Source organism: Oxyura jamaicensis, chromosome 1 (genome assembly GCF_011077185.1).
Source record: "Oxyura jamaicensis isolate SHBP4307 breed ruddy duck chromosome 1, BPBGC_Ojam_1.0, whole genome shotgun sequence".
Lineage (NCBI taxonomy): Eukaryota > Metazoa > Chordata > Aves > Anseriformes > Anatidae > Oxyura > Oxyura jamaicensis.
Window position 1 is genome coordinate 39,853,718 of NC_048893.1, and position 12,423 is coordinate 39,866,140.

The 12,423-nt window shown below is 44.6% G+C and overlaps 1 protein-coding gene across 6 annotated transcripts in view; it reads right to left on the bottom strand.

Moving 5' to 3' along the window:
• NAP1L1 (nucleosome assembly protein 1 like 1) overlaps nt 1-601 on the bottom strand; it is a 28,399-nt gene extending 27,798 nt beyond the window's left edge. For 2 of the 6 annotated variants that reach the window (XM_035334398.1, XM_035334372.1), the window contains exon 1: nt 62-203. The gene's annotated coding sequence lies outside the window, so the exon portion shown is untranslated. The other 4 variants (XM_035334382.1, XM_035334390.1, XM_035334414.1 and 1 more) reach the window with 4 other exon arrangements.
• Nucleotides 602-12,423: the final 11,822 nt, after the last annotated feature.

Consider the following 12,423-nt stretch of genomic DNA (forward strand, 5'->3'; position numbering starts at 1 on the left):
CCTCGTGCCTTCCTCCTCCTCCTCCTCCTCCTCTCCTCACCGCGTCCCCCCCGCCCGGTACCTGCGCGGGCCGGGCCGGGCCGTGCCGTGCGGGCGGGCGGCGGGGAGCAGCGGCGGCAGCGGCGGCAGCGAGGCGGCGGCGCGCGGAAGCGGCTGGCGGGGAAAGGGCCCGCGCTCCCGCCGCTCGCGCTCATATACACCGCACGTCACCACGTAACGGGCAGCGGCACCTCCCCCTCCCGCCGCGCGCCGCCGTCTCCTGGCAACGCGCGCGCGCCCTCCCCCTCCTTCCCCTCCCCCCGTTGGTGCTGGCGGTTGGCGCCCGCCCCGCGCTGAGGGGAGGCCGCAACGTGGCCGCCCCGCCAAGCCCAGAGCGGGCTGAGAGGGCCGAGCCGCGGGCGTCGGGGCCGGCTCCCCGCTCTGGTCGGGCAGAGGCGGCAGGAGCCCCAGCCCCCCGGTCGTAGCTGGCCTCCCAGAGCCTGTTCTCCTTCAGTGCCCCTTCACCCGGCTGCCCCCCATGGGGTTTCTCCCCCACGTGCGCGGTAACAGCATCTCCTAACGTGCTTGCAGAAAACATCCGCATCCCGCACTACACTTGTGGAAACTTCACAGAAACTCGGAGTCATTTAGGTTGGAAAAGACCTTTAAGATTATCTGTGAGGCTTTTAGCTCGTCTTGGCTGGAATGAGCCAATGATTTCCAACGTTACTAGAGGCAAATCGGAGCGGCAGACACACTGTGATGGCGTAAGGGCTACTTACTAAACACATCACCAGATACTCTAACGTGTATTCCCCACATTTCCCTAATTCTCACATCTACTTGTCTAGTTTGCAGTGTAAACGTAGCTTTCTAAATGACGGCGATGGCAACAGAAAGTGAGAGAAGAAAGAATGATGGACCTGCCTGACACCCACAATGCGAGCCACAAAACAAGCGGCAGATAAGGGGTCCTATCTTCACTGCACAGTGCCACCATTACGGTTTGGTTTGTTTTAAGTACATTCCAGTGAAATCTCAGGCCCCAAAAGCAGATGTCTCTGTGGTAAAAAAAAAAAATCAAATAAATAAAAAATAAAAAATCCCATCTGCAAGACCAAGAGGACTTATGCAGAGAAGTTAGGGATACTCTGTTCCCCAGCACATGGAATTTGGGGAGGTGGGACCTCTTACAACATGCAAGTTACAACAGCTGGGAGGGGAAGGGAAGGGAAGGGAAGGGAAGGGAAGGGAAGGGAAGGGAAGGGAAGGGAAGGGAAGGGAAGGGAAGGGAAGGGAAGGGAAGGAAAGGAAAGGAAAGGAAAGGAAAGGAAAGGAAAGGAAAGGAAAGGATCCAAGCAAAAGGTTGCACAGCACAGTCTGTGTGACAATTAGGGAGAAATGTAATGATGTAATGTGATTATTCTAGCATATAACTACCTGTAGCCCCTTGTAGCCCTCAGATTTTAAGAACATACTAGTTGCTGACTTTTTGATCCTTTTTCTTTTTTTCTTTTTTTTTTTCCTGAGGTGTCCAATGTTTGGTAGCATGAAGAGAACAGAAATAATACAGAAGGCATTTAATAAAAGTGAGCAATTGTTCAGCATTTATTGCAACACTGATTACATTTCATGCAGACGTTCCCTTTGTGCAATCAGAAGGAGTGGCAGCCACCTGTAAACAAGTGACACGGGAAGGGTTAGATTCACAAGGAGAAGGCTGGCCTCGTCTTTCTGCAGCCTGCCACCTCAAGACATGCTGAGGTGAGACCCAGCGGCCCATTCAGTGGACTGATGCTCGTAAGAAAAAAGCTGTGCAGAAGCCAGAAGTATTGAAGTAGACAACAGAAGCGCCAAGGAGTGGGGACAGATCTAATCTTTCAAAAGTGATTCAAACATACCTCTAGGCTGAAGGGAAACTCCTTTTCATCCAAAACTCACAGCTCAGTATTGGACTGGAAGCCAAACAGATATTTTTGGGGTGTTAATAGGAATCAAATCACCTGAGATCACATTAGATACTGGTGCAGATTTTTCTTATGAACTTGTATTATTTTTCAAAATATTACATCTTGAAACTTCTTTTTCAACCTTTAAAACATGTCTGTATGAAACATGCAGCTGCGGTTACTGAATGCGCGAAGTTTTTTCCAAACTGGAAGAGCTTTGGTAAGAGACACCGGGGAAACTGCCGTATGGCACAGCAGCTAGGGCAGGCCTCCAGGGGACAGTGTAGTGACTTGAGGTCAAATCACTGGTACAGACTGGAGGAAGAAGAGTTTGAACTGTCTCCCCGAGATGTTAGTTGAGTATCCTACTCCCGGAGCTATTCAGTATCAGGGAATCTGATCTCTCCCTTGAGTGCATAGACCTTATCAGTTGTGCTCACTTCTGAGTCCTTCCCCCTGCAGCTTGCATCGCTGCCTTGCATGTTTGCTCTAGGGAGAGGCTCCGAGCAGCGACCATCTCCAGGCAGAGACCATGAGGACACTCGGGGATGGAGCATGGGCATGGGTTTGTACCCAGAGGGGCCTGAAGCTGTTGTAGAAGGCTGTCAGCATTTCTGTAACAGCCTGTTGCAACAAATGGGTTTGGCTCAGTCCTCCTAAGCACAGTGTGCATCCATGTGCTTGAGCTGCATTCAGGCTACTGATAAACTAAAGCTACATTGCTTTAGCTACGGAAAATGTGTAGGTCGTGGAGCTTGGTCTGCTTAGTTCTGATCAAGAACTCTGTGACAGGGGGTCCATTTAGCATTTAACCTGCTTTCAGTCTCTTTTATACTAACGGAAATATGCCAAGACCCTTAGGACCTGGATCTGACTACTTGAGTACTCACTCCTTCGGAGTACTGGGCACACCTGGCACCTACCAAAGGCTCAGTGTTACAGGACTCTGGTCCTGCTCAGCACCACAGACCTGTGCCATAGGAAAGGCCTTGACCTTCTGACCATAGCTGTTCACTTCTGGTCGTGGCTGTTTTCAGGTCAGCTCACCCCAACAGTTTAGCACAGTACTCACTGCCCAAGGTTACCCTCCCCTGAAATCTATTGGCAGTGCTCCTCGTGTGAACGCTGAGTTACAACAAGGGATGATACAAGTGCTCCTCTTCTGCTTCTGTCTGCGGTAGCTGGCTTAGTTACAGTCACCATGGAAGTTATCATCAGCCGCTGAAAATGAGAACACCCTCACTGAACTATTTACAGAACAAAAAGCCCAAGGTTCCCCAAGTGCCACAAAGAGATGCCTTTTCCTCAGTACCGTTTCAAACCGCGATGAAATTCTATGTGGAAGTTCTAGATTTACTGGTACACAGTGAAAACAGCGAATCCTGAATATTCCTCTTAAAACACTGGGTTGCAAGAAGCCATTGTTTCAACTCTTACAGAATGACAATTCCAAATTGTATGGCTAACCAATGAAGGATATGATATGAAGCTGTTCTTATTTCTTCTGGGTAATGTTTACTTTTTGAGGAACTACTTGCTTTCTAAAGGTAAGTGCATCACCCCAGAAAGCAAGCTGTGGTTTATAAACAGTGCCACAGACAGCATAGAAAGTTCTGCTGAACTATCACGTGGCAAATCACACAAATCCCTGTGTCGAGCTGAATGAACACCTCTCACAGATTTCTGTTGTGCACTTGCTTCTGCTTTTGTGAAATGAGAGCAGATTTTCCCTTAGGGGACAAATTTTTGGTCAGGGGTAACAGCAAACTAAAGAAATAGAGTGTAGGTAACCTTTGAGATACTGTAATAAAAGACAAAGAGAAATGACATGGTTTGGAAAAAATCGAATGCAGAAATGTGATTATACACTTTTTAACATAATAAACCTTCAGCACCTTTCATTTCTCAATATTTTTAACTCTCCAGGGATTAAATCGTGACTCTTGTCTTACATTATAGGGATTGCTCATAGGTACAGAAGGTATAAACCAAAAGTAACAGCAAAGAAGCCCTAGAGAGAGCTGAAGAAAATAGGGATAGAATGTGGACTGATAAACTGGGTAAAAAAAGGAAAGGGTTGAGATGTATTGAAGTCAATGAAGAAATGGATGTACAAGTACCCCACAGGTAGCATAGAAGTTAAAATGTGGAAAAAAAAAAAAAAATCAGAAAAAAAACAACAGTGCTAACTGAAATATTACTGTAGAATGGAATCTTTTAATAAGTTGTATGTGGAAACTGATGCATTATTAAATTATGACATTAGAACAAATCTTTTTATAATGCATATAAAGTAGTTAAGTCATAAGGAAAAGAAGACATTAAGTAGAATAAGCTGTATCTCTTGCAGTGCCTGTGGCTGGCCTTAACATATCTAACTTTAACACAACTGTAAAACCACATACAGAGGGGTCACTGTTTCTAGCGTCATTGGTTACTTCACATGATAAAATGCCATGAAATCTGATAGCTATAGTCAATGTTTTGGTCTTGTAAAAATGTAAGTCATGTATTTTCTAAAAGCTGCACAACATGGTTAGTCTATATGTGATAGGAGCAAGCTCACTACCTTAAAGGAAGTTATTTGGCCTTTGCAGTTTTCCTGCTTTGGAGTTCATTTTGTTGGGTTTTTCTGTTTGTTGGGGTTTTCTGTTTTGTTTCTGTTTTGATTTTTTTTTTTAAAAAAAATATTTTTGCTGTAGCAGGGTGTACTAGCCACTGCCAGAACTCTGTTACTGTTAAAAATGCCCACGATAGCACCACTGGCAGGGACAAGATATATGAATATATATCTTGTCCCAGAACTTGGCATGAGATGGTTTTCCCGTGCCAGGAACAGTTCTGATCCATATGAAGAAAATAGCATCCCAAATAGAGAAGAGAAGGCAATATCCCATTCCATGGGCTGTAATCCCTTCCCCCCACAGATGGAGCAAATCCAAACATTCCATTTAGATCATCTTTGCTTGTTTTATTTTGACTTTTTACCACTTCAGTGTGTCTTTACTAGCATTCATTCTGATTTTTCAATTAAAAATCAAGCTAAATCCAAAATCTTTATTATTATTATTATGTTTTGTTTTAATTTTAAAAAGCCAAAATGAAACCCTGACAATTTTAGGACTTTTTGTCCCACACTCTTTTGTAAAGCAGCTGGAACCTTTGCCAAGGCTAACACTTTTGGATGAGTAATTTCATTCCCAATGAATTGGCGAATACCACCTTAATCTCTGACCTTGCCCTTTAAAAAAAGGTTCTCAGTAGCCCTAGTCAGAGTATGATGTGGCACATGAGAACGAGTTCCTTCCTTCCTTGCAACTTGGTTTCTCAGAAGATGGTGAGAAGATGTAAGCACAGACACAAAAACAGACCACTTGCTTTTTGCGTTATATTTTTCCAATAGTGTTTTTTCAGCAACACAGACAACATTTTTGCCTGAAGACTTGACATCACAAGACAGTGCAGATTACAGGTTTAAAGTATTGCGGCTACCCAACTTCAGTCAGCAAAAAACTCAAGGCCTTATGTAACTTATTGCCTCAAAATTATAATTTGAAACATCACACTTCAGGTGGCTGGCATTCAAAGAGTGATCACTCACATACCTAAAGCTGTCTGAAGAATATCAAAAGAGAGATACGAACTAGCTCCACGACGTTCAAATAAACATGTAAGAAAAGGTAGATATTTAATTTTTTTTTTTTTTGAAATGAACATCTTCTGTTTTCACTCTTGCACTGCCTCCTCTGTAGCTTTGACCTTGGGCTGGAGCTGAGAGGGAGGAAGAAGGAAGGGAAGAGTATTCAGCTGAGGATCTGTGCGTATGTGCAGTATCTGACGTTATCTCTGCACGATCCCACAACTCCCAGGACAATTCATCCATGCTGGATAGTAATGTTGCTGCAACCCTTGGGCAGGAAGACCCCCATCTCCTGACCTGACCTGCTGTCTGGGGAGGCTTGCTGCTTGCCGGGTCCCAGGTCTGGGATGCTGTGGTGAGGCTGACACAGTTTGTCCAGTCCTCAAGCCACTACTCCCTGCTGCTCTTCCAGATGTGCACCAGCGATGCTGCTGGGGAGACCTGAAGTTTATCAAGCGTGACTACATTACTCTGGTGCCCAGGTGTCTTTTTTTCTTGATTCTGCTGGTCAGGGGTAAGGAGTGAGGATGTGGTGGACCAGGGTGGCAAGCAAAGGTCCAAGGTGGACAAGAGATCTGGAAACCAGCAGTACAGCACTGAAGGGCATACAGATGGTGGATAGGGAAGTGCCAAGAGGACGTCATCATGGGGGAAGTTTTTCCTAGGAAATCAGCACAACTGGGTGCCTCTCAGCAGCCTGTATGCTCACACAGGCAGCACAGCAAGGAAACAGGAGGAATTAGAGGTCCATTTGCCATTGCCACAGTCTTGCTGGGGTCACAGAGACATGGTGAGATAGCTCATACAACTGGAGTGCTGCCATGGGTGGATCCAGGCTCATTGGGAAGGACAGACCGGGTATCCTTCAAGGCGGGGAAGGAGAGGGAGTTCATGTGAGAGCACTGGGAACACACGGAGCTCGGCCTAGGGAGAGCTGATGAGCCAGGTGGAAGTTAATGGGTTAGGATTTCAGGGCAGGCCAACAGGGGCAGTGTTATGGGTCTTGGCTATAGGCCACCTGAAGGAGAAGTAGATGAGGCACTTTCATCAGACAAGAGGAAGAAACCTCACATTTGCAGGTCCTGGTCCTCAAGGGGGACTTCAACCGCCACGATATCTACTGGAGAGACAAAACATCAGGGCACAAACGATCCAGGAGATTTGTAGAGTGCATCAATCATTACTCCCTGACATAAATGATCAAAGGGCTGATGATGAGAAGCTCCCTGCTTGACCTCATATTTATAAACAAGGAAGAACTGTTCGGGGGTGTGAAGGCTGAGGGCAGCCTTGTCTGTAGTGACTGTGAGATGGTGGAGTTCAGGGTCCTGAGGGGATGGAGCAATGCAAAATCAGGATCACAGCGCTGGACTGCAGGGCAGCAGACTTGGGCCTGCTCAGGGACCCGCTTGGAGGAATCCTATAGGAGATGGACCTGGAGAGAATAGGGTCTGGGAGAGTTCACTGAGTTTCAAGGACCACCTTCTCCAAGCTCAAGACCCTTCTTCCTGATTTGCAGAAGATCAAACAAAAGTGGCAAGAGGTCTGCATGGATGGACAAGGAGCTCTGGACAAAAAGCTGCAATAAAAAGGAAGTAAAACAAGAGGTGGGACCAGGGACGGGGTACCTGTGAGGAACATAGAGACAATGTCTGAGCATGCAGGGATGGCACTAGAAAAGCCAGAGCCCACCGTTAAATCTGGTAAAGGACATGAAGGGCCACCAGAAGGGATTTCATCAGGAAAAGGAAGGGGAAGGAAAATGTGGGACCAGTGGTGAACAGGGCCAGGAAACTATGACAAGGAAATGTCCGAGGTACTCAATACCTTCTTTGCTTCAGTTTTAGCAGGTAAGATTTGCCTTTGGGAATTTCAGGTGCCTGAGACCATGGGGAAAGCCATGAACACCCAATGGAGACAGTAAAGAAGACAGACCAGACTCTTCTCAATAGTGCCCAGTGAGCAGAAAAGGGGCAACGGGCACCAATTGAAATAGGGGAAATTCCATTTAAACATACAAAAAAGCTTCTTCACTCTGAGGGTGATCACAGCCTGGAAAAGGTTGCCCAGAGGGATCGTGGAGTCTCCGTCTCTGGAGATATTCAAACCCCAATTGAACACAGCCCTCAGCAACCTTTTCTAGCTGTTCCAGCTTTGAGGAACCTCTCCAGAAGTCTCTTCCTGACTCAGCTATTCTGTGACATTTACATAAATGCTTTGTTGATATTTGATGTTTGGGGAGGTGAGATTAAGAAGTTATGAAAAATATCTCAGCTAATTTTCTCACAATGAAAAAATTACCACTAATTTAAAACTTCTGAAACAGTAGCACAACATGTATAACATACACAGCGCTCGCACGTCTGTCTGGTTAATTCCCAAAAGTTCATGTAGAAGGCAGATCAAAATTGTTCTCCGTGATTTGCATGGCAGATTTGCATGGGGAAAAAAAAGCCTTCATATTTGGGGAACTGAAAGTTGGCTGTGTTCTCTGCTATTTATTAGTGGTCTTTGTGTGTGTGTGTGCATGTGTGTGCGTGCATGTGTGTGCATTTTTGTTGTTGTTTTTTATAAAGCCGTGCTGGGTTCTAGTTATAAATATGGCATTTTAATGTTCTGCAGAACAGATTGCCTCTACATCATTTAGTCTTATAACCGCTATGGATTTTGTATCAAATCTGTAGCCTAATTTTGGCAATTTTCTTATGAAATATAACAGTATTAAAAACTGAGTGTATTGATGTAACTGCTTAGGAGTTAAGGGCTTTCTTCTGTGTGTGTGTGATTTTGCTTTGTTGCCTTATATTGCTGATTTTATGTTTCATCTTTATCTGTCTTCCACTACCATAATCAGATCTGCCATTCTTAACAACTCTGGTATTGCTGCATTAACTGGAAAAGGATGAAGGGCAAAAGTGGGGCATTTGCATGGCATAGCATAGCAGAGGAGAGGAAGTCTGATGAAAGGTATGGGATTTGCTACCCAAAGTAACCAAAGCCTTTAAAAATAAGGGGTGGAATTAATTCCACCTAACTTCAGATGTTCTCAGCTTCAGTGTCTCAGCTTCCTGGACTTGTCCTAACAGTGGACAAAGATAAGGTCTGGTACAGTGCAGTTCGCCTGACCTGTTTTAATTCTCTGTTTGAAGGTGGGATGGCTCGTGCCCTAGAAATGCCTCTTTGTGCCTACTACCAATACACAGAAGACTGGCTGGATCAAGTGTAAATGTGTACATTTACTGATTCTGCCTAAATTCTCTGGCACTGCTTTGAACTCCTAAAGTGAAGAAAAGGAAGCCAAACAGCAGAAACAGGCTGGGGCAGCTTGTGCTTGCCACAGGTTGTGCCTGGAAAGTGGTGCCACAGAGCACCTGGAACAGAGTTATTTCAAATCACCTAGCATTTGTATTTCACATGTTATTTTTGAGTGCTGTTTTTCCTTCATGTTTTCCACAGTGCTGTCTGGGTCTGAAACACAGACAGTATACATGGCAACTGGTTGTCCCTTCTCTCTCGGAAGCTTTGGAATCACTTCTGGGACGTGATGGTAGCTGCAAAACTCCAGACGTGGGCAGATGTGCAAGTCTGATCAGATGTGTTGCTCCTTTCCTTTGCATTATTTCAGCTCTGGAAGTAGAATGGTCCTTCCTTGTCCTCGTGATACCTTTTCTCATGAATTTGCTGGGCTAGAAATCCTCAAACCTTAATATTATTGCAAATGTCTGAAAGGCAAGAAGGATGGCCAAGATTCCTGAAAGGTCTAGGTATAGCCTATAGCTGCTACAGTGAGTATGTGTCCCTGGGCTAAGCAAATCTGCAGTGAGCTAAGAATACCTGGTTATGTAGCCACAGTAAACGCATGTAGCCGCATGGAGGATTCATCCAAACACGATGCCATACTGGTGAACAGGTACCTGATCCAACAGGGGAGCTATGCGGAGAGGAAAGACAGAACACAGATTTGTTAATCTGAATATGCATGTGCTACTTAAACTTCCTGAAAATAAATCACTTTGGAATGGCTTTTTTTCCAACTCCAAAGGAATATTTAATAGTGGGTAAAATATCAAGGAACTCAGAATAAGTGGTGAAAAGTGGCTTTCCACAAATCCCCAAAGAGATTCTGAAGGAAAATTTTCCTTTGTGTCAAAGGCCCAAGTTCCAATTCTCTGATTAGCTCTTAATAGCTGATCAGCCAGTCATGAATTCACTGCTAATGCACAATGAAAAATAATACAATTTCAGCATAAATAATTTATAAGCACTGGCAATACAGATGTAGTTAAAATGTTTCCTACCTTCAATTTAGGAAAGGACAGGCATAATGAAATTTGTTCTATAACGGTGAGATGTCCTCTATAAATGCAGGATTATGAATTTTATGACAAGTCTTTAGTAAATTCCAGAATTCTAGAGAACCTTTGTTAGTTTCCCATCTATTAATCTGCTTATGAAATAAATTGTATTCTGGATCTCTTGTGATTTCTCTACATAACCAGTCTTACTTTTAGGCTAGCCTACTGTTGGTAATTTATCTGTAACTATCCAAGTAGTGGCATTTCGTACATCAATATATCGGATTCTATCAAATAATAACACGAGCATTTAATGCTACAAACTACTACATTTAATCATGCTACCCAACTACCTTTTTCTTTTTACCTTGTTTCCTATGCGATATTTAGCCATCAGTATTGCAGTATTTTAACAACCTTACACATTACAGAGCAGTTTACAACATCAAAGTGGAATTATTTGTATGAGAGTTATGGTGATACAATAATTAAATCATTAGTAAATAGGATATAAATTCACAGGGAAGTCCTGCTCCAAATATTTATAAATGCTCAAAGCCCTAGTTCACTCTGAGTGGTAAAACATTAGTTGCTGTAGTGCTGCTTTGCAAATGTGTGTTCCTGACATTCAGTGAACTGGAGGACTCGTGCTTCGTTAAACTGAGTCTGCTATTCCGTACTCCAAAAATATCCAGACCTACAGCCATTCCTCCCGAACCCCAGGAGGCAGGCAGGCGGTAGCCAGCCACCTGGATGCTTTTCAGTCTCCCAGGATCTCATTAGCCGCCGGGCGCACCGGCCGCGCTGATCAGTTCCTTTTGCCTGTGTTCCTGCTCCCAAATAACCGGCCAGGCCGCAGCCCTGCTGGCACCCTGATTGGGACCAAAATGGGCGATTTGGACTGCTGGCCCTCCAGACTTTGGCCTGGCCCCTGGTTTTGGTCGTGCCTTGCCCTCTGGCCTGCTGTGTCACCGGCTGCGTGGCCCAGAGCCTCCTCAAGTCTCCCTCGCAGGCGACCGGCCTGGTTCTGCACTGCAGCTCCGTCCAGGCACCGAGCTGCAAACACAGGTTTAGCCTTCAGTTCCTGTAATCAATAACGGTGATCATTATTTGTTAGTCAAGGTCAGACTGCCTCATTACTGCTACACGCATTTTCAGTCCTACAGATGAGCCCAAAACATCTGCTAGGCCAGGAGTGCAGGTGCAATGAAGTGCATCTTCAAGGCCTGGAGGGCTCACTGAGCAAAGTTGTACGGTTTTATAAATTGTGAAAACAATGACTATTTTCTATTTTAATCTCTTTTCTAGTCCTTTTTTTTCTTTCTCTCTCTCTTTTTTCTTTTTTTTTAAATTTCTGGCTATGTCACATTCTGTAGGGGAGGCCAGGCCCCTCCTCACAGAAGTGCTTACTTCTTCACAGGACATTAACAATATTCTCCTGAGGGTTACAGGCCATTGAGAAAGCTGCTAAGGGCTAACACGGTCAGGTAACACAACAACCCCCTCACAGCATGCATTCTTGGCAGCATGCAGGGCACGTAATATTTAAAAGAAATTCTTCCAGAGGAAAGCCCCAGTCCTTCTGAAGCTTCCAAGAGTCATTAAAACAATGCCACAAGTGTTTAAACATCGAAGGCTACTTAGACTCAGACTTAACTAAGATGGGGAACAGCTTCTAAGGAAATAAAAATGTGTATGGCCTCCTGAATTTTAACTCAATGGCTGCAGCTAACTTACAGCTCACATGATCTTTACTCCCAGTAGCTTACTTATCACCGTGTATCTTTATCTTTTTTTTTTTTTTTACTTTTCCTTCAGAGTGTTCTGGAAAAATTTGTGAAGTGCAGGCAATGATATATGACTGTGGGCCTGATCTGCTGTGTACATTACTCAGCAAAATAAAATAAAATTAAAAAATGGAGCTGGCTCCTGGACTGTAAAATGTTGTTAACTCGTTGCTTTAGGCTAGGTGAAGTACTGTCAAGGCTGGCTGAAGGGGTGGGCTGGGTGTCTGTAAACTCCAGGGAATCTGTAAAAACAGCAGGCATTGAATGTCCCTCATAGCCTTTGCACGAGGATTAAAAATCCTTCCAATTCCCAGGAGTTTGGGAACAGAGGGGTAGCACTTTCCCACTTTTGACCTCTCTGACACGGTACACACATGGCACAAGACAGCAATCATTTTTAAAGGGAATTTTGTATTTTCTTTGTCAGAAGCTTAGGGCAGCCAGGAGATCAAGCATGCATCAGCAAAGGATGGAGTTACACATCTTTGCCTTTGTCCTTAGATCCACTTCTGCGGAGATCCAAACCGAACAGCTCATCATCTTTCAGTGACACCTGGAATTGTTCCCTGCCTTGATTTTTCATCTAGTTAGTATGCAGTTTCTCCATCAGTGGCACTTCCGTATGCAGCCTGCCTCTGTTTAATGGGATTAGTGCCATGGAACAGTATAATTGAAGGTTTTTTCTTCCTTAATATGAGCATGTGTATTTTATCTGCTTCATCTGCATTAGTCATGTTTTCTGGGAGTATACAACCATTAAGTGGGTCACTTGG